Raw genomic sequence first — 24,166 nt, forward strand, 5'->3', positions numbered from 1 at the left:
AATTAAATTTGTATGTCATAGGTGAGGTGTAGGCCATGCACACGTAACACACCGACGCATAATGCATGCTGTGCATGTTTACTGTGAGACGTTGCACGGCTCAGTAATGTCAGTAGCTTCCTCAATGACATGCAATACACAGAGCATGACACACAGTTGTGGCAACCCCATACTGCACATTGGATATGCATAGTTGCAATACCTGTACACAACATAGGACATTTAACACATGCAATACACAAAGTCATGCTACATATGGCATAACCACGCACCCGCTGTAAGGTCACACGTCAGTATCCCACATGTCATCCACACACACATGATGTACCTCAGGGGTAGAGGCCTATCATGGGGCTGTGCAACAGTCTTCAACACATAACACAGTCATGTTAGGCAATGCTCCCTACTGGGCACCTCATACACCCATGTACAAAGTGGCTGTGTAATAGTGGACATATCCACGGCACTGCAGTTCAGGTAAAGCATGCTAGACAGTGGTCTGTCACACAGTAGTAGCCGTAAGTGACCACAAAATGCATGATGATGATGATGGCACATGGTACTACACCCCATCCAGTTACAGTGACCACAGTACTACACATAGAAATCTTGACTGTGCACCTCATTGTTCTGTGTGTGCAAACATATGCACCTATACACACCATGCATAGCATGTTGTGTGTGTGCTTACATATGCTAGTATACACATTTTGCACAACAGCCACCATCTGTACAAAGAGTCACATATATGTCCTGGAATGCTACTGGGTGTATAGGTCACATGACACACATTGGGTATGTGTGGTGTTTAATGTTGTAGTCATGTAGCATGTCATGTCATGGCTGGCAACAACATATCTGCAATATGTCCCACACGCACCATAACCACTGTGCAATGTCCATGTCGTGCATTGGGATTTCTTCACATCTACATGCACCACTCATCCCATGTCTGTACATTGCATGCATTTGCTACACCTGTGCCCACTATTATGTGATATGGACACAGACACTGTCATCACACATGGCAATCTATGTGTCACACAGATGACACATGCAGCCATGGTATGTATAACCATTGAGTGATGGTGCATATGACATTGCAGAGCAGATAATACTTGCACAGCAATGTAGTGTCCATGTACACATTGTGTTCCAGGGTGTAAACAATCACTGCACAACTACACACATGCATCAAAGCCATGTATAATGTCATTAGAAAGGGCTGTCTACACTTGCACTGCATGGTGTTGAGCAACACATGGTCTGCCTGCTGACACGTGTGTGGTGACTGTTTGCCTTGAGATACTGTCACCCACCATTACCCACTATTGTGTATGTGTTGGATTGCTGGTGTGTGTGTGTGTGTGTGTATGTGTGTGTGTGTGTGTGTGTGTGTGTGTCTGTATGTGCTGTGGTGAGCAGTGTATTCCTGTGCATGTGTGCATTTGTGCTAACAGCATGTACAGATTGTAAAGTGCGTTTCCCTTCCACAGGTGCTATGTTAGGCGTGGCTGAGTGCAGCAGGGAACCTGATGTCACCGCCACTAATAGTGGAGATGATGAAACATGTATTGTGTCACAGGAAGGTCTAACAGAGTCTGTCGTTGGTCCACCAATCGACAATACACAGCGGCCAACCCCATCTATGCACACACTCATAATGCGAATACATCCCTCATCACCAATGGCCGTAGCTGAGGGACAGCATACAGTTGGCATTTACCAGGAGAGGGTGGTACCTATGGCACGTGCATCTCATCACAGCAGCCATAGCTGGATTACTGGAATGGTACCACATAGGCGGATGTCCAGGGGTTCTCGGGGGAGCACCACTGGTCGTACTGCCCTGGCTGACATGCCCCTGGAGGTATTACAACCTCCAGTATGTTCTGGGCTGTAATGCAGGCACACGCACGTATGGAATGGTACACCTGACAGGGACTAAGGGTGCAGAGGGCCCATTACACTGCTATCAATGACAGCATCCGTGACCTTGCCTGTGCCATCTGGAATTACACCGAGGTCATTGATAGCCATTGGAGGGAGACATTAGATGTCCTCTACAATGTGTTAGCCATGAGCCAGGACCGTGCGGGAAGGATGAGAGGCCGACGTGGACACATGCCAGCAACAGCATCAGCTGGCATTCATGGCAAATGGACCACAGATCACAGCCGCTCCCGTAGTTGCAGTACCAGCCCTAGCAATGCTGGGGCTGGCCTGTCCATTCACCATCCTAATAGACCATGTGCACGTGGTGCTGGCCAGTCCCAGCAGGGACATGGGTCCCGTCACCATACCTCTGCCTCTGATGATAGCACCCATTCAGGGTTGGTACCCGATACTGCCCATACCACCCCTGCTAGGCACAGGTACGGTGTCCGTGGCTGGAGACAGTGATCTGTACAGCCTAGCAGGTACAGTCTGTGGCTGTCCCACAACTGCCTGTATATGGCAGCCACATGGTGGAGTTGTGTGCATGCAGACACACACACATTTACCATACAACTAGGGCTCACACATACACACACACATTACATCAACATTGGCCCATGCAGTACTGTTGTCCCTCACACACACACACACACACACACACACACACACACACACACACACACACACACACACACACACACACACACACACACACACACACACAAACACACACACACGCTGATTGGATGGGTCAATGTCGGGCTCTGGCAAACCTACAACACACCCTGTGCATATGATGACACCTGTGCCACCTCCTGTCATCTGTCACATTGATGCAGGAATAGGCTAACATGGTTCTGATGCACAGGGTGACATAATAGTGTGCAACACTAGTAGCAAGTTGCCAACAGGAAGGTGTACTGATATCCTTGTAGGTATATCTGAGCAGGCATTATGCATCACCGCTCTGATAGTCATTGTAGCATTGTTTACACCAGTGTTAGGTCTGAGTATGTATTGTCCACCCATGTGCCACTTGGAAGAAGTGTACAGTGTTGACAGCATGTGTTAGTGAGTGGACAGTACGTGTGTGATGTGTGCATTACAAATTAGCAGGTGTACATCTGTGAACATGGTGTGTGCGCACTGTCTGCATGTACGTGCATAGTGGACACGTGGGATGTGCGACATACCCTGTTCTACAAATTGTTAACATCTCATGGTATCTTTCGATGACCAGTATGCATTCTACTACAGATATGTACTAATATGGGTACACATGTGTATGACATGGGTTGGCACTATGCTGTGGGTGATACCGTTGATATCTGTCAATGATCTGCAGTCTGTCAGTATACACCACCTCAACAGCATGACTATAATCAATCATTAGATGATGTCCTGACAAATGACTCACAGTTGTAGGGAACTCAGTAACAGTTGGATCCTTCCAGTACTATATTATGACAGTAACCAGTGGTATTGACCGCCACACGTTCCTGGGACCATACCTGTGTGGCATAAAGCCCTCTTCTGTACATGCAAACATACTAGGGATATGTCCATCCACATCTGGTAATGCATGCATTGGCCTACACTTCATTCCCCGGATGGGACGCATATCCTACACAAGGGTATCATACAGACAGATACCTGTTGTCCAATACATGCTGTATAGCAGTACGCCATCTATGGCATGGTAATCCACATTTACTATACATACTATCCCGACAGTACCACATAGGTGGTAGCCCTGAACACGTATGTTGGGTACCAATGTGTACAGACAGACACGTATTATGTCATCTGTCCCTTGGTATCCACATATCCATAGGTATTGTGGGGTCCCTCGGTGTTTCACATAATGCATTAGGGGCCTGCATGCATATCCACAGGACTGGTGCACACCTATCATGACTGTCCATTATTGTCAGTCGTTGTTGTGTATGAACATGTCTGACATGTACCCCAGCAATTACCCTCACTCACAGTACTCTACAGTACGTGTCATGGATGTGTGTGGCAGGGATGTTCTTGGCCATGGGTCACTACATTGGCCGGTCTTGACGCAGACATACATATGTGGCCTATGATCTGAGAAGCAGCGGCACAATCTGTCGAAGGTTACAAATGTATTCATATAGTATGCAGGCTTCACACCTATGTACTGATTGAGGTCACATGTACACAAATCTATTTGACACGCAGATACCTGATGTGTGCAATGCACATACTGTTTGAAACGTATGTCATACCATAGTAAAAGCAAAACCCACATTGCATTGACCACCTGTGGCACACAAACACACACACTCACCGTTTGCAGGACTCAGACCCCTACTTGACTATGTTATGACACTAGTGAGATACGCATTAACACAACACACTATTTGCTTTACTGGGAGCATTCTTATCCAAAGCTCTATTTGTAGGATGCTGATATCATCACACTTGGCAAAGAGGGATTCATCACTCCTAATGTATTCCCTCAGTCTCCAAAAATGCCACTCCTTTCAAAGGCAGTCTTACACACATTCACATTCAGCATTTGCAGGATTCAAATCTCTACCTAACTAGGTTATGCTACTGGAGAGATATGCATTAACACAGCACGCTACATGAATTACTGAGTGTTTTCTCTTCTCCTTGAATATTTGTAGGATGCTGACATCATCAGCCTTACCAAAGAGGGATGTACCTCTTTTAAAATGCGTTTCCACAGTCTCCAAAAAGGCCACTCCTCACAAAGGACATCACACACACACTTGGTGTTTGGAGGACTCAAACCCCTACTTGATTATGTCATGACACTAGTAAGATATGCATTAACACGACATGCTATTTGCTTTATTGGGAGCATTTATTTTTCAAAGCTCTATTTGTAGGATGCTGATATCATCACACTTGGCAAAGAGGGATTCACCACTCCTAATGTGTTTACACAGTCTCTAACAACGCCACTCCTTCCAAAGGAAATCATACACATACACATTTGGCATTTGCAGGACTCAAACCTCTACCTAACTCTGTTATTACACTAGTAAGATATGCATTAACACAACACACTATCTGCTTAACTGCGAGCATTCTTTTCCAAAGCTCTATTTGTAGGATGCTGACATCATCACACTTGGCAAATAGGGATTCACCACTCCTAATGTATTTACACAGTCTCCAAAAAGGCCACTCCTCTCAAAGGAAGTCATACACATACATTTGGTGTTTGCAGGACTCAACCCCCTACCTGACTATATTATAACCCTAGTGAAATATGCATTAACACGACACACTATTTGCTTTACTTGGAGCATTCTTTTCCAAAGCTCTATTTGTAGGACGCTGACATCATCTCACTTGGCAAAGAGGGATTCACCACTCCTAATGTATTTACACAGTCACCAAAAAGGCCACTCCTCTCAAAGGAAATCACACACACACACTCTCAGCAATTGCAGGATTCAAACCCCTACCTAACTACGTTATGATACTAGTGAGACACGCATTAACACGACACGCTACATGCTTTACTGTGTGGTCTCTATTCACATGCTATGTTTGTAGGTTGCTGACATCAGACTGGACATGGTTATGTGTGTGCATGTAGTGTTATGCAATCCCACAAATGAATCTTGTGGGTCAGTAGGTGTGAACATCTTGAACAGGAATACACAATTTATACCTGGTGTGATCTATCTGTGGACATATTACCATTCCTTCATATGACAATACATAATCATGCACGGATTGTAGGTTTTGTGGATACCTCATGTGTCTGTGCTGTTGGTAAAGGGCTATTCAAGGTCTATGTGGGACCTGTGTTGCTCCTGTCAGTGATGTTTGTCCTGGGTGGCTGCCTTGCAAAATATCTAGCAGGTTTGGGGAACATGATATGCTCATTAACATACCACAGACATTTGTGTTGTGTGTTTGTCAGTTTACAATATCTCTGTTCCTGACTGCAATCATGATGGGCTCCATGGCCTAGCATTTCGGACTTCGTAGGCTTATAGGAATATAGTTCCCATGGTGTGTTGTGCACCAACACTTGTGGGGTGTGCCACATGTTGCTGTAACACATTCAACGGTGTAAGATCCTGTAGAGAGTGTGAGGCTCAACAGACTGTTCGGGTGCAGTGTCTGTTTGTCCTGTCGTTCACTTATGACACATATGGGGAAACATTGTTATCCACGTGATGGGATTCATTTGGCATTGTGGGGACCAGTTTACACATTCTACATGTGATATCTCCTGGTACAATGTTATGGCATTTTGTCACCGGGAGGTGGGTATGTATGTATGGGCCTGTCTGACAGGATGTTGACATTGTCAGTCAGGTACAGTTCACCCTGACTGAGGACATATATGACTGTACATCAATATTTCTCACCTAGCTAAAGGAGGTGTAATGCTTCTGTCTGTACTCCTTTGCAGATTATCTTTCCACAGCAACAACAAACCTGAACACTTAAACCCTGTTATACTCTTTTACACACTTGACACACTACTGATCCTTTGTGATCAGTCGACAGTGTATGTCATCATCATATCCTGGCATGTCCAAAGGTCGGTTTTGTGTGTACACTCTAGTACAGCTGGTGCATATTGGAATTCTGACACATTGTTACAACTGCCTTATGTGCACAGGTAACACTGTCCTCCTACCAACAAACTCAGATATCTTTGAGACGTGCAACTGTATAGATGGACAGGAGGCTGAGCTCTCCCAAGCCATGACTGGCACAGTCTATCGGGTGGTGAAGGTAACCACACACAGCACAAATACAGTCACACATGCACCTATGACAACAGCAAACCGTATACATTGACACACAATGACATACTTGGAGCATCTAATTGTACTCTGCCTAAGCAGCTGAGACATCTAAAGCAGACACACAAATGACTGCTAACACACAACCATACACACATATCATCCCATAGTTCACAAAGTCATTGTGCCACACAGTCACTGCCCGTACACCTGCACAACACACCTCATACAACTGTATTAGGTGAGTGTAATTGTCGGTCACACTGACATCCCACTCACCAGGCTGAACATGGTGAAGGTCACTTTGTGCTGTGTGTCGGGTGCCAGGATATGCCACATGACACATGCACTGTTGTCAGTCCCTGGCTAACCAACAACACTAGGCAGAAAATCAATCTAAGAAACAAATCTTGGGCTAAATGGCATTCCACTAAGTATCCAACTGACCACCAAAACTTCAGAGAGCTTAGAAACAGTACAAAAAAAGCCATCCTGACAGACAAAAAGAACTACTACCTTCAACTACAACAAACCTCCAAAAAGGAACCAAAAAAGTTCTGGGCCAGTATTAATAATCTCCTATCCCCAGGCCAGTCTATCACACCTAACCCTCATGATTCTAACCCAGATAATCCCACACAAATAGCCAATGACTTCAATTCATTCTTCACTCATACTATCCAATCTCTTGCTAGTCACCTAACTCCTGACCCCTCTAAGCTACTCCTACCTGCTTTAAATGCATCTCCTTCCTTTCATTTCCAACCTGTATCAACCTCCTTCATCTTATCACTGCTCAAAAAACTAAGACCTACCACCCCCTCTGCAGACAAACTTCCTGCTGAATTCTTACAAATAGGAGCCAATGCTATTCCCTATCCCTTTTCTATACTGATAAATAGATCCATAAATGAAGGAATTTTCCCCTCTAGCTGGAAGATATCTCACATCATCCCTCTACACAAAGGAGGCAAGTCTAATGACCTCTCTAACTTTCGTCCCATAGCACTTCTATCACCTATAGCTAAAATCATGGAAAAATGCATCCACAAGCAACTTCTTAACCACCTTCTACGTCACAACCTACTTGCTAACTGTCAGCATGGTTTCAGACCCTCCCACAGCACTACCACTGCACTACTCTCCTTTACCAACTCGATCAACTATAACCGCAACAATAATTACCTATCATCAGCAGTCTTCATTGACTTATCTAAAGCATTCGACATGGTTAACCATAAACTTCTTCTACACATACTAAAATCTCTCTCACTTGATTCTTCATCCTTAACTTGGTTTACATCTTACCTAGAAAACCGTCAGCAAGCAGTTCTCTGGAAAAATGTATTATCTAATTTCCTTCCTATTTCCTTAGGTGTACCGCAAGGCTCTATCTTAGGCCCCCTTCTATTTTCTATCTTTATTAATGACCTCCAATCAGCTATCCTAAACTCAACCTGCATCCAATATGCAGACGATTCTACTATAATCTGCACTGCCAATTCACTTAATGAACTCCAGTCACTCACCCAAAAAGCTTTTACCACTGTTGAACAATGGTTCTGCGACCGTTGCCTACTCCTTAACGCCAAGAAAACCAAACTGCTATTGTTCTCTCCTTCCCATAAAACTGCTACACTCAATTTAACTCTTACTTCCGCTGACAATACCCTTATTTCTCCAGACACAACTACTAAACTATTAGGAATAACTATTGACAATAATCTCAGCTTTGACTCCCACATCAACAACACTATCAAACTAGTTAATAAAAAAATCGGATCCCTTTACAGAATCAAGCCCTTCCTTACACCTGAAGCAAGGACCACCTTAGCCAGATCTCACCTTATCTCTACTCTTCTATATGCTTCCCCCATCTACACTAATCTCTCCAAAAACAACCTCAAGAAACTAGCAACATCTTACTATAACATTGCTAGATTTGCTTCTGGATCCCCATTTATAACTCACCATTGTCTGAACTTAAAACTACTAGGTTGGCTTGAACTTCCAAACCAACTCATTCTGCAACAGTTCTTAATAGCTCACAAGATCTTATACCATCCAACTAAAATACCTATACTCTCTAACCTCATTTCACCATACAACAACCTGAAACATCTACGCTCTTCCAAAAAACTACTGATTAATATAACCAAACCCTCTAACTCTGCAGGTGACGGTCTCTTTTCCAACTCTGTTGGAAAAATGTGGAACAATCTACCCTCTGATATCACATCTCTATCCTCTCTCCCACTTTTTAAAAGACAGTTGAAAATTCATCTCAACAAACACTGGTTTTGCTCCTGCACCAACCCAGCTTAACTCTTCCACTTCCTCTCATTCGTTTTCCTTATTCTTATTATCTCTGCTCCCTTACCCTTGTAAGGTCTTCCTGATATAAAAACTTTATAGATATATGTTATCCCTCGCATACTGTATAACTATAGCAAAAAAAAAAAAAAAAAAAAAAAACCTTTAATTAAGATATTTTTTTTGATTTTTGCTCTGATTGTATTTGTGTACTTAGTATAATCACAACCTCTTTCTCTACCTGTTTGTATTGTATTCCCTATCTTTGTTTAAACTTATCGTAACCATTGGAGCTTTTCTCCCCGGGCCTCTACTGAAAATGGACATATATCCAGCTAGACTAGCCCGGTCAACAAATGTAAAATAAAATAAATAAATAAATAAATAAAAGTACAAATATGGCTCCATCATTGAGCATTCCGGTGTGTAGACCCTCAGATGTTCCTCCTTGGACTACATGGCAAGAGACATAGAGGGGCTCTCTGATCATGTAGGCCAGGACAGTATGACCCAGACCTTCTGTAGCATCTTACCCTCACCAAGTACTATGTCACAGTATACAGATTACATGATCAGTTTTAACAGTTGCCTAACATATTGCTGTCATTCACAGGGGATCCAGTGTGTGTCAGCCTGGGATTGCATGCTCAACATGCCATGTACATTCGCTATGGACGCCATGCAGCTGTCACCCCTAGGCTTTCACAGACTGCCTTAGGCTCTTGACACACACATAGTGGCTGTTTGAAGCGAGGGTCAGATGACATAACCACAGCCATAGACATTACAGGGTACAGGAAACGGACAGTGATGGTGCTCAAAAACTGATGTCTAACCCTCAGAATGCATGCACTCAGGACTCACATCAGTATGGCATCTGTCGATATATGTGCAGTAACAAACACTTGGTTCAGGCTTACAAAAGCACAGCAGCACTAACATGTTTTACGCCATACCATGGTTTTTAGACACAGGACTCGGTCTGGACAACAACAATGGGGGGGATTCCGTATATATCATTCATACACACACCTCCAGGTTGGTAGCAGTACACAAAACATTGGGGGACATACATGTGCAACTGAGAGTGGTCAAAACTGCATTTCAGTTTGTAGACTGTTACAGACCACACTCCCAAACATGGGCACAACAGTCGTTATTCCTGGGAACACTGGGGAATGTGAAGGTCTCAACAAACACCATTATATTGTGTGACTTCAAATACACAAATATTGACTGGGTATACTACTCATGCAGTGACACCCTCGCACAACAGTTGCTAAGATTGTTATACTCAAATGCTAGGGCAGACCTGGTCACCACACCCACAGGGGGTTATACATGTGGTACCTGATCATCACACACATGGGGACTCTATGTTCCACAACAGAGGTATACCTGTAATTGTTAAGGTCAAAACATATGGGTTGGGAGGGCGGCCTAATGGTTAAGGTGTTTGCCTTACAAACACAAGGTGCAGGGTTTGAGTCTCACAAAGGATAATTGGCTAGGCTTAAAATGGCTCACAAGGGCAGTTAGCTTAGTACTAATCTATGAACCTATGAAACCTATAATACATTCATCTCACTAGACATACATATCCCATACACACACACATCCTATGTGATCTCAGTGACATACTTCTCATGAGCAAACATCACACTTGTACAAACTGAGGTGGTATCCCTCAATGACCCTGGGACAGTGTTAATTACAACTCAGACAACTACATACTTTACAAGCACATTCTATGGACAACTACTGGAATTCATGGACCATGCTATCCCAGATAACTACAAGAGTCACTCCTCCAAAGGCAGGGGACCTGTCTACTGGACCACGGCCATTACTGAGCTGTACATGGACAGGAGGAGGCCACTACATTATGGAGCACAATCACAATCTGGAAGGCATCTCTGATCAGTACTATGGTATAGCTACGATCAGTTGTTGATTCATTTAAGGCCCACTTCTAACAGACACTTGCAACAGACACTGTGGACAATCACAAGGCCTTATTTAGTTATGTCAGGGACCTGTGTGGGTACTCACAGATATGCTGTGAGTTACTGCATAATTACAAATGATACAGTAAACCCACTGACTTGCGAACATCCTGGACAACAGGTTCAGTGGGAATGTTTCCCCACCATTCCCCCTGCAGTGCACATGTCCATCACAACAGGGTGTAGCCTCCCTGACATCACAGATGAACATGTGTGTGCTTCCCTCTCCATAGCAGACAACACAGCATCAGTGGGACCAGATAGTGTCCCAGACTGTGGCATACACGAGATTCATGACAAACTTCACACTCACATTATGTCACTGTTCAATATCACAGTTACTACAGGATGTGTACCCATGGAGTGGCATACAGCTATGGTGTACCCGCTACACAGTGCTGGTGCCACAAGGGACCCTGGACATTATCACAATATATGCCTAACTATCCTGGCCTGCTATGCTATGGAGTGTATCATCATGGAAGACATACACATACACATTGTGAACCTACAGACACTGGATCCTACACAATTTGGTGTTGTTGTGGGCATATCTTGTCTTTTGCAGATGTTTGATGTCTTTAAACAGTTAACAGGTCCATAGACATACACAGGGTTGTCCATACAGCTTACCTGGAGCTCACACACCACTTCTACACAATACCCCACTTAGCCTTTACACATTAGATCACCGGATTCAATATCTACACATATGTCACAATCTGGATTGCTAACTGGATCATGGATAGCACACACACACATGGTCAGTATTGCAGGTGCCATGTCTGACTATACACCAGTTACACGTGGCATCCCAGAGGGCTCATTCCTGGGACCTCTCTTGTTCTGTATATATTTCTGTTACATACTGGCTAACACAGGGGAATATGGATGACCATGTTTGCAGATGGCTGCAAACTGTGTGCCATATTTCACTCTACAGGTGGCACAGGCATCCTCAGAAAGGGTCTCACAGAGATGGCTGACTGGTGCCAGAGCCATAGCCTACAGCTACTTTACTTTAGAAGCATAGTCATTACCTTTGGTAGTAACATTGTGCACACACATCACCACATAGGTGATGATACATCATGTACAGTGTGTGTGGTTTGTGATTTGTGGACATAAATACTTAGTACTCTTGACTTTGACATTCACGTTGCCAATGGTGTTGGACACACCTTCTATTTAGGCAACCTTATCCCATACAGTTTTACATCCAGATCAGGTGGGGTCATTGTGACCCTGTAGTTATCTGGCATATGCTTAGATACAATGGCCCATTTCGGATGTACCTTATCCAACACCTGCAGCAACTGGAATGTGCACTGATTTACATACCAAGTGGATCTGGGGACTCACACAGATGGTATGCACAGTTTGGCTATGGTGACCCCAGCTCTCCTCAGTTGCTTACTGCCTACTTGGATGCAGTCTGTGCCTTTTCTTTGATGTCATGTCCATCACAGCATTGATGGACAGGCTCCATGTGAGGATATCAAAGTCCCTTACAGCTACATGCTCCAGGGAGAGGTACATGAGCAATGATGTTAATAGGACATGCTGGAGGGGCATATTATCATCACAGAGGCTCCACTCACTCGGGAATGTGATCACAGTACCACATATGCACAGACCCACGCTGAACACCTACAGGTGACATCTTCACAGGTGGACGGGTGATCGTATGTTTAGCCCTGGGATATGTTATGGGTCCTTGCTAGACAGAGGCAGAATGACATGAACATATGTGAGATATCTTGTGTTACCTACTATTGACAGGCACAGTCTACTGATCTAGCGTGATTGCAGACTACAAACACACTGTGGCTAGGCTTCTACATACCCTAGGGCAGATAGCCTAGTGTCAACCTTTGAACCTATGCTAATGTTCAGGATGCACATTGTTCAGTGATGGTACTGATTGCAGGTTTTGTTTCTTCTTTGCTTTACCACTTCCTATGAACAACCTAGGTCTCTGCATTACATATCTGATTGTGACAGTATTTCACTATTTTATATTGTGTCTGTTGTCATATCACTGTGTGGACATGGTGGATTGGTGAATAGTGCAAGGTTCCTGGGTTGACACTTGCAACTGTGGGAAATGTGTGGCCCACTGCTGTACTCAAACTTGACCTAAGTGAGTGAGCATGCCTAGTTCAGACTTTCAGTGTTTTGTTGCCTGACATTTGTCTCATAGTTTCAAGTGTGTGAGCATGCCCAGTGTGACCTTGCAGTATGTTGCTGTCTGAGGTCCACTACGTTTGTTGATGTGTGTGAACATTACCAATATTAACATTTATTGTGTGTTGAATATCAGGTTCTATTATTACTGCAGGCCTCACCTTTGTGTCTTGACTCGACAGGGATTATGCTATGCATGCAAGGTTTCCATTAGATACTTAGCATTGACTTATCAACATTTATTAATGCAAGCTGACCATTGACATACTGTCATCATTTACTGACTATAGTGCACTGTATCCTGGGTTTGAGGACTGTCACTGCTTCATATTTTCATACATGGCAGAACAGACTGCTTCAAGAATAGTGAAGCAAATATGAACTTGTTAACCTGCTTTTGATGAACTATACCCACATTTGACCAGACTTGCACAACATTGCTCACTGTTGCCCAACATTGCTGGACAGTGCACAATATTGCTGAACATTGCCTGTAGTTGTGCTACTTAGTGTGTGTAATTTTGTTCACATATACTAAATAGTGGTGAGAGCTGTTTAGCAGTGCTTTATATTGCTCAACACATAGCAATCATGCCTCAGGTGGTGCTGCAGGGCTGCCTATGTCGGATGCACATTTTACACTCTCTATACATGTTTGTTAACAGGTAGTGTCAAGTTAGGCATTGCTTTTACTGTATGTGCGAGTCAGAGAGAGGTATCATTTCCAGGGTTCCTACTGAGCCAGTGTATATGCTATGCTTTGCGTCTTTGCCAAAGCCAAAGCATACTAGGCACGCCTCTTTCTGCCTACTGGGGCAGGCTCAGGTTGTTCCTCCTCCGAGTCACGCTCTGCCTGTGATGGCCTTGGCAATGGTGGGGGGCTGTTTTGCCCCGCCCTATGCTGCTCCTGCTGCAGCTATTTTCACAGGATCATATTGTGTAGCATAGCACATACCATGACTATTTGGGTACATGTAGTTGGTGAATACTGCAAGGCTCCACCAGATGTGTCCAGGCACTGGAACCGTGACTTGAGCAGCCCAAACACACGCTGAATTACATTTTGTGTTTGTGCGTGTGCCTCATTATGGCGTTCCTGTTCAGGTGTGTGTGCATTTCTGATGGGTGTCATCAGCCACGGCTCGAGTGCATATCCAGCATCCCCCACTAGGTGACCATGAGTGATGTCCCCATTGGCAAATGTCTTGTACAGCTGTGTCAGATGCCAGATATAGTAGTCATGGTAGCTTCCAGGGCAGCCAGCGCACACATTCATTATTATGCCCTGGTCATCACACACGTCCTGGCAGTTGATGGAGGGGTAACCCTTGTGGTTAAAGTAGACCCTACCCCGCTCACCGGCTGGTGCTTTGATGCGAATGTGTGTGCAGTCTATTGCACCCACTACCTCAGGGTATTCTGCTATTTGCTGGAAGAGACGCATATTGCTGGCCAATACCTCACGGGAATTGAGGAAATATACATGATCACCGACATGTGCTGCCATGGCATTCAGGAACTGGTGCAGTACCTAGATGCTGATGCCTGTGAAATCCCCATCATCTCGCCAGTTGGTCTCTGGAAGGTACCTGTTGCTAATATTCTTAGGCCAACACATACTTTGGTTTCCACTGGGATGGGTTCCCCTCTGTTGGTTCTGTGTGTGAGGCGTGGCCTGCACAGCTCAACAATTTGCTGCAGGAGCTCTCTGTCCACTCTATAGCGCTCCACTATCTCCAGCTCATGTAGCCCCTGGTAGGTTACCCTGGGTCTGTACACTCTTCTCCGTCTCCTCACTGTAGGTTGCTCAGCAGCATTCACATTGGCACCACCCTCAGCATGTTGCATATGTTGACTTATGACAGCAATGGCAGCCCCTAACATTTCTTTGTCTCAGTAAAGCTTTTTCAGTTTTCACTTCTATTAGCTTACTGCAGTGTTGCATTGTGTCTGAGAAAAACATACTGGAATGTTTTTTGCTGAGTTTTAAGTGCTGGGCTGAGCTGGGCTAGTGTAATGCCTGTGTAATTGGCTGATTCTGTTTGTTTTCACCTGCTAGCTCTGCTAGTATTCCCTGGTTAACTTCCTACTATTTGTTGTGCTTCCTTTTCCCTTTCTGTTTCCTCAGGGGGCAGCGCGTGCAAACAAGTGCAAACACGTGCACACCAGCTCACACGCATGCACAGTTGCTTACACAGACTACAACTTGCTTATTCTTGTTAAAACACGCGCACACTGGTGCAAACACGCTTACAACTGTTTACATAGCCTTACATATGCTTACTCAAGCCTACACACGTGCACACATGCTTACACGCATGCACACTGTCTTACTCGGGTTTACTGGCGAGCAAACGCACCCATGCACGCTCAGCAAGAAACTTTGGTGTTATCCGCAGCATACACCTTCGATTTCTTGACTTTACCTGGCCTACCTGTTGACACACCTCTTTCACTATTATGTAAATGTAAGGTGACACATGTCACTCTGCTCCAATGAGCTGCACTCCTTTCATACATACCCCCCTCATGATGTCACCTATCTTCTACTCTGTTACTCCCCTAATCCTACTCCTACACTCCACAGACTGTGCTCATTTGCTATGTGAACTTGCGATTCACTATCATAACTCTCATTTGCATAGGATTGCCTACTATGCTTAGTTACATCTCTTAGACTGAACAAACTACTATAGAATCCACTGACTAAAGAATTAAGGTTTCCTTAAGCAGAATAATTACGCTGCAGCTCGAACAAGATAGATTTATTGTTTAAAATGCACAGATATTCCACAAATAAAAAACAGAGAATTATATCAGATGGTTATTGCTTTACCATAGTTTAAATACCCAGTTTTGGCGCCAAAAAAATTAATTAACTAATTAACTTCTTAAAGATACATTCTAGTACATAAATGCTTATGCCTTCTAAAATTAACTATCTGCACCACGAATACTAAATATAACCTGATAATGTCTACATAATAACTATAGATAAATGTATATTAAAAATATATTATATATTTTAAAAATAGACTAAGTTAAAATACATTATACACATGGATGATACATGCTAATAAATATTAAATATTAATAGATTAATAAAATAAAAGCATTATAAAGTGCTAAGAAACATAATGTATATAAATGTATTATAAATATGGAATTCCCAATGATGTGCATACAATTTAACATAGCAATTAATTATGACTAACCATAATAATAAAGAATAAACAAATATAAAAATTTAAAATAAATATAAAACACAGTTATGTTGCATTGAAATTACATTTGAAAATGCAAAATGTATAGTTTATTCCAAAATTAGGAAAGGTTTCAAGCTGATACTATCATTTATGCCTGGAAATCTTGTGGCGTCAGTAAATATCTGCCACTTGCTTTCCAGTAATGCTAAGTAAACTTTCCAGTTACCTCCTCTTTCGGTACGGTCAATGTGTTCAATAATGGAAAACTTAAATGTGTGATCGTGTCCTCTGCTGTGTATGTGTTTATATAAGGCATTTTTCATATCATTTTTCTGTATCTTATAATAATGCTCGTATATACGTTTTTTGAACTTCCTCTCGGTCTTTCCTATATAAAATGCTGGGCAGGCTACGCAGGTGGCAAGATAAACTACATGTTGTTTATTACAATTTCCTGCCCTGCATTTTATATATGTCTTGTGGATGTTCTCTAACTTAATGCTTACTGATTCATGTATATATCTACATTGACTACATGAACCACATTTCGAAATTCCCTTAATAGTATTCTTGCATTTCTTGATGTATGATGCCCTCTCTAACAATTTTTTAATATTCGGAGCAGTTTTAAATACACATTTCGGTTGTTTGCCCAAAACCATGGCTACACTTTCAGTAATTGTTATCATATCCCAATGTCTATTCAATATATCCTTTATATGATTTGCAAAAGGTGTGTACATAATCACACACACTCTATTAAATGCTACTGGGGACTCCCTCACATCTTTTCCTTTAAAGCAAATGTATGATGTACCTAAAAGAGGTAAAAACTTTATGCCCCATTGTCGTTTAACATATCCAACTACATCATTTAACATAGTGTTGGGATAACTCCTGCTACTAAACATATTAAATATTGTTTGTAATTCTTTTTCCATTATATCTTTACTTGATGACATACGTGCTGCTCTAACACACTGTCCTTTTACCACATTTTTAAAAATATATGGTGGATGACTGCTACTATATTCTATATAATCATTAGAAAATGTATTTTTCCTATATATTTTGGATTCAAAACCATACCTTGTATGACTTATGTATGTATCTAAATATGCTATTCCATTTTTGTTAATATTGTATGTAAATTTCAAAAATCAGTCGTGTCATTTATATATTTAATAAAAGAAATTATTTCATCATGCGTACCATTCCATAAAATAAAAAGGTCATCTAAAAATCTAACATATAAAGCTATGTGGTGGAAAAATTTACTTTGAAACACATATTTTGACTCCCATTCTGCCATTACAAGATTTGCAAAGATGGGGGCACAAGAGGCGCCCATAGCTACCCCTCTACTTTGCTTAAAAAACTCCCCTTGAAATTGGATATAATTGTGGTCTAAAACTAAACTCATCATGTCCACAATTAAACTAATTTTCTCCCATGACATTTTTGAATACGCCCTCAAACTATTGCTAAAAAATTCCAAACCACATGCTTACATGCATGCACACTGTCTTACTCGGGTTTACTGGCGTGCACACGCACCCATGCACGCTCAGCAAGAAATTTTGGTGTTATCCGCAGCATACACCTTCGATTTCTTGACTTTACCTGGCCTACCTGTTGACACACCTCTTTCACTATTATGTAAATGTAAGGTGACACATGTCACTCTGCTCCAATGAGCTGCACTCCTTTCATACATACCCCCCTCATGATGTCACCTATCTTCTACTCTGTTACTCCCCTAATCCTACTCCTACACTCCACAGACTGTGCTCATTTGCTATGTGAACTTGCGATTCACTATCATAACTCTCATTTGCAAAGGAATGCCTACTAATGCTTAGTTACATCTCTTAGACTGAGCTTCCCCCCTTAGCAACCTCTACTCCGTGGCTATGTTGTCTTCAGCCTGCCATTCCCTTGCATTGTAAATTCATTTTAGCTGTGAAATCCACATTTGTGGATCTTAATTATTAATTTTCTGCTTTTTAGGGCTCAGCGCGTTTGCACAGTGTTTTGCTAGGGTTAAACCCCGGAGATCGGGATTAAAAAAAAATATTTTTATTTTTAATTTGCATCACTTCCCATTGACAATGGCCGTATTTTTGGCCATTGGCATGCTTCCTCCTGTGAATGCATGCTTTTTTTTACTGCTGACATGGCTCCATTTTGCTATTTGCAGAACCGTACTCGGTTATCAACTGAGTACATTTCTGCAGATAACACTACTACTCGGACAGGTTCGGGTTTCCTGGATTGCAAATTTACCTCATTTGCATGGCTTTCACCTGCAATTGAGGTAATTTGCATATCCCAGCCCTGTCCATGTAGGACTAGTTTAGAGAGGTCAGTTGCACGCCCCTGACGGCTATTCCTGGATCACTCGGCGGACATGTTGGCTTGCTGGAGTCTTACTCTACTCTTAGACTCCGTGCAAGCCTTCGTGAATCCGGCCCACTGTCTTCTCACTACCAGCTACATTCTGAGAAAACGTATTGATGGCACTTGAAATTAATCATTTTAAAGTTATATTTACAAGTTACTGCTTTACTACTTTATGGTTTACTGTAACACCCCAAAGTGCCAAAAATAATGTTAGTACTTATGAATGATTTATCGATATACATATATAATACCTTTCATTTTAGTGCAGTACCTCAGTTGAATATGTTGACATTAATTTCTATTTACAGGGTCATAGATCAGTCAGACTAAAAAATTGTTTTTGCATGAATGGATTCACATTTTTTAAGGTTAAGTAGTTGTATGAGCATTCTTCATTAATCTCTCCAGTTGCCTCTGTCCCTGCCTTCAATTTTACTCTAATTCCTCTTTGGTGGTGAAGAAAGAAAGAAAGAAAGAAAGAAAGAAAGAAAGAAAGAAAGAAAGAAAGAAAGAAAAGTTGTTTACCCATGTCATATATGAGTACACCACTGATGGAAGCATTTCTTTATTTATAACTTTTATAATAATATTAATTTCTTAACAGATGTCAAAGCATTTCCACATCATGCGTGCCTCATGTAAGAAAGCATTACACTGTATTCTAGAAGAGATGTAACATGTTACTGTGAACATGTGTGACTGAGTCTTGCTGAAGTATTTATTGCAAACTTACAGCAAAGCTGAGAATTTTTCAGTCCATGAGCTCTGATTTTCCTTTTTTATTAACATGGTGTTTAAAAAGGGCATTTAGCCTGGTAGTAATTTATGAACTTATGATCCTATAAACAGCTTTAGATATAGTAAATAAAACATAAAAAAATATAAAGCAGTTTTGTCCATAGCTGAAGATCTCATATTATTATATATAAATAATACAATAAGTTATGTACATATATATGGTTTCATTATACCTGTGTTTTCCCCGTTTTATAAATGTCTGATTTAAAATGCATATATATTAATATTAATGGACTGAATAATCCAGTAAAGAAGGGAAGTCTGTTTAAGTACTTGCAATTACATAAATCTAAAATGATATTTATACAGGGAATACATTTACTTATTAAAGATGTAAATAAACTTTCATTAAAGAATTGTTTGGTTTTGGCTGGTTCTGGCTTTCAAGTTGGAAGAAGAGGTACCCTCATTTTATGGAAGAATTCACCAGTAATGCCTAAAGTAAGATATTCATGTTGATGAAAATTGTATGTTAAGCATTGTTCTAACTGATTTGAATAGAAAATTAAATACATTGGTGAACTCTTATTGGATTTCAGGGACTGGAGATAAAGATGCAAAAAAAATATTTAGACACTATAGCCTATTACATGAAAGATGCAGTCATAATAGCTGGTGATTCTAATTGCATTTTATCAGACAAAGATTCTAATCCAGATAGATAGAAAGCTGAGAATCACATCTTCAGACAAACATTTAACACATTTTGGAAATCTAATGAATTTAAAGAATATATATGAGCTAAGGAAAACAAACTCACTTCAATTTACCCATTATTCACTTAGATACGGAACACAAACAAACATTGATAAAGTTTTTGTCTCAAACTATTGTATATCAGAGAAGTTACAATAGCTTCATGTCCTTTATTGGACCATAATGCTATAATTTTTAATATTATTTAAAAAAATGACAATTTAATACACTATGGGAGATTACAAGCTAACATTATTAAAATAAAAAGATTCAAGGATTGGTATGTTAAAGAGATCAAACATTTCCTAGAAATAAACATAAATGGTGAAGTATCTGACATTGTCCAGTGGGATTCACTAAAGGGTTACTTAAAGTGAAGAGTTACAAGCTGGTATATTAGTAGAACAAGAGAATGGGGCAAATAATTGAATACACTATAGGCCCAAATAGAAATACTAAATTTAAAGCTAAAACCAAATGACATTATCAGTCAGTCTGAACTTAAAAATTTAAATACAAAATATGTTAAATTCTAAATCATAAAGTGTCAATAAACCTGGAAAAACTTAAACTTTAGGCATATCCAGTAAACCCCTTAAGCTTGCCTAAACTTGTTCTTAGATCAAGGAAAATTAATAAACTAAATCATATCAAAGAAATTATAACACATATAAATAATAAAAAAGAAGAACAGATATTAATGGCATTTTTGAGGGCTGTAAAATATGTTATGAAAATAAAAATAATAATAATACAAATAACTTAGATAATGATGATGTTTGTGTCTTTTGGCTTTTCCCAGTTAGGGGTCGCCACAGCGGAACTCCGGTCCGCTAATGAATGGCAGTAGAGTTTTGCATGCTGGCTTGCCGGGCCTAACACACAACCTTCAATGAAGGAACGCCCGTTCACGCATGTCGCCACACAGAAGACGCTCTAACTGAGAATCGAATGGGCAACATCTAACTGTGAGGCAACAACGCTACCACAGCACCACCACCGCAGTAACTTAGATAATCATGATATAGTTGAAAAATTTCTAAGGGAAAATATAAATAAAAATAACAAGTGAACAAATAAAAAAATGATAGACCATTCACTTTAGCAGAAATAAAAGATCAAACAAAAAAGTTAAAAAATAATAAAGCACAGGGCTTTGATGGCCTTATAACAGACCTATACCAAATACTACTGGATGATGCAGTTAAAATATTAGATAAAGTCTATAGATAAATAACAACTGCTGAAGCCCCACATCATGGAAATAGTCCCTCATATTAGCTATTTTAAAACAAGATAAGGATCCTACAAAGTGTTCATCATACAGATCCATGTCACTTTTAAATGTGGACTATAAGATGTTCATGTCAATTTTAGCTAACAGAATTAATCTACTTATACCTAAACTAATTAACAATTATCAGATTTGGTTTATTTTAGATAGCCAAGTACAGGATATATAATAAGAATACATAAATTAATAGACTGTGCAAATAAAAATAAAAATGAACTTTCTATCATTAGTCTCAGTTTAGATAAGGCTTTTGACTCGGTTAATTGGTCATACTTGTTTAAAACACTTAACGTGTGTAATTTACAATAACTCTTGTGCTTATGTTAAAATTGGTTATTTTCTAAATCCTTTAAATTACAAAAAGGCACAAAACAAGGCTGTCCATTATTACCTTTACTTTTTGTATTAGCTATAGACCCTTTGATAATAGTATTAGATCCAATAAAAAAATTAATGGTATCAAAATAAATGAATATTTTGAAATAAATGAATATTTTGAATTAAAGATTCACCTCTTTGCTGAAGATATTTTACTACCAATAGGAAATATAGAGAATTCATTAGAACATATAATTAGTTCTATGAGTAAGTCTGAAGAAATCTTGCACCTAAGATTTAATCATAAAAAACAAGGGCATTATTAATTAATAAAAAAAAAATACAAATCATACAAAAATGTTCTAATTTCAATTGGAATAGTAATCAAATGATATACATTGGTATAACCATTATATACTAGTAAATAAATTATACAATATTTCAACAGGTTGTTGATAAAATTTTAAGTTTAGTCACAAATTGGAACAAATTCTTCTATACCATGGAAGAACAATCAATGCTTATTAAGATGGTAATTCTTCCTAAAATATTGTTTGCTTTATAATGTTTAGTACTTTTTTCTGCCAAACAAATCAATGAAGACAATAAATAATATTCTGCATAAATATTTTGGCATCCTAATATACCAAGAGTTTCCTTTGACTGAAACAGAAAATGTTGGAATAATGGTAGAATAGTATTACCTGATATTCAATTGTATGCTACTTCAACAATTGTAAAAGTTATAGGGTTGTGGATAAACTCATCTTATGATTCAAAATATAAGCAACGGCATTAAGAAATGTTATTGGTAAATAAAAAAAATGATATCATAACCAGTAATGAACAGATAGTCCCTAATAGTTTTATCTGGTTATTAAAATATTTTTGCATAAATAGAATTACACCCTCATCTTAAATTCCCTATTTAAATAGCATCATTTCCTTGTTCCAAAAGTTCAAAAATTCTAACCATTGTATTTAAGATTTAACATTTTCTATGTTTCCAATTGCATTTGCAAATGACTGCTTAGAACTCATAACTTCAACATAATGCTAGTATTGAAACAACAAAGTAACTTAATTTATTGGCATCAATTTTTAAAAGGTAATGATATATATACTGATGAAAATTGTATGCCCAAATACAATCAAGATTCTGAGAATTGGTTAATTTTACAAATATTTAGAGATTTTGTGAACATGGAGATTAATAAGATATTTAACCTAGATATAAATTGTTCCACACATTAGTGGAATTTTTAATAAATATCAATAATAATGCAATGAAAAATCAATCATATTTTGTCACAAATTTATAAAAGTCTCAAGTTAGATTTTACATATTTAGATAATTCCTACTGGAACTAGTCCTCAAAAATTAATAATGAAGACTTCTCTGAAGAATACAAGAAAATAATATTAAAATCTACAGATAAAACTAGATCTTCATTGAATTGGAAACATTTCACTTGGGCGTTTTTACACAAAGCTTTTGTCACTCCTAACAAAATTACAATTATGTATAAATCAAATATAATTAAATACTGGAGAGGTGATTCTGAAATAATAGCTGATTGGATGCATATGGTGCATGAATGTGAAGTCATCTACCCTTTCTGAAAATAAATGAATAATTTCATTCAAGCTCTATGGTCAGATAGATGTAATATTTCTAAATCTTTAGCTTTATTTAATGCTCTGATTCCTGAGATAATTCAAAAACCCAAATGCCTCCTTTTTGTTCTATTCTTGCTATAGCCAGAAAAGTAATTAGTAAAAATTGGAAAAGTAAAGTAACCCTGTCTAGTGTTGAATGTATTAGTATGACAAAAATTGTTTGCAGTAGTGAATTGCATACTATAAAGATAAGAATGTCTAATATTACACATTCATATACATCTTGGCTTACACTTAAAGACTTGCTTGAAAAATATTAATTGTTGTTGATATGTATAACTTTGATGTATTGATCAGCTGTGGACATATGTAAAGAGTTATTTGTTTTGTTTTGTAATTGATTGATTGATTGTTTTAAAATCAAATAAAAAATAAATGCATTTATAAGAGAAAAAGGTTTTGTACAATAGCAGGGCTTTAGCACTCACATGTGATTTTGCTTTTTTCAAGTTCCTTTCCTTGACTAGGTAAATAAGGAAAAAGTCTCCTGCATTGCAATAGCTGGACAGATGTTTGTCCCACTATGTTTTTTAAACTTTTATGTTTATATAATAA

Source organism: Protopterus annectens, chromosome 1.part0, assembly GCF_019279795.1.
Source record: "Protopterus annectens isolate FY-2018-M chromosome 1.part0, PAN1.0, whole genome shotgun sequence".
Lineage (NCBI taxonomy): Eukaryota > Metazoa > Chordata > Ceratodontiformes > Protopteridae > Protopterus > Protopterus annectens.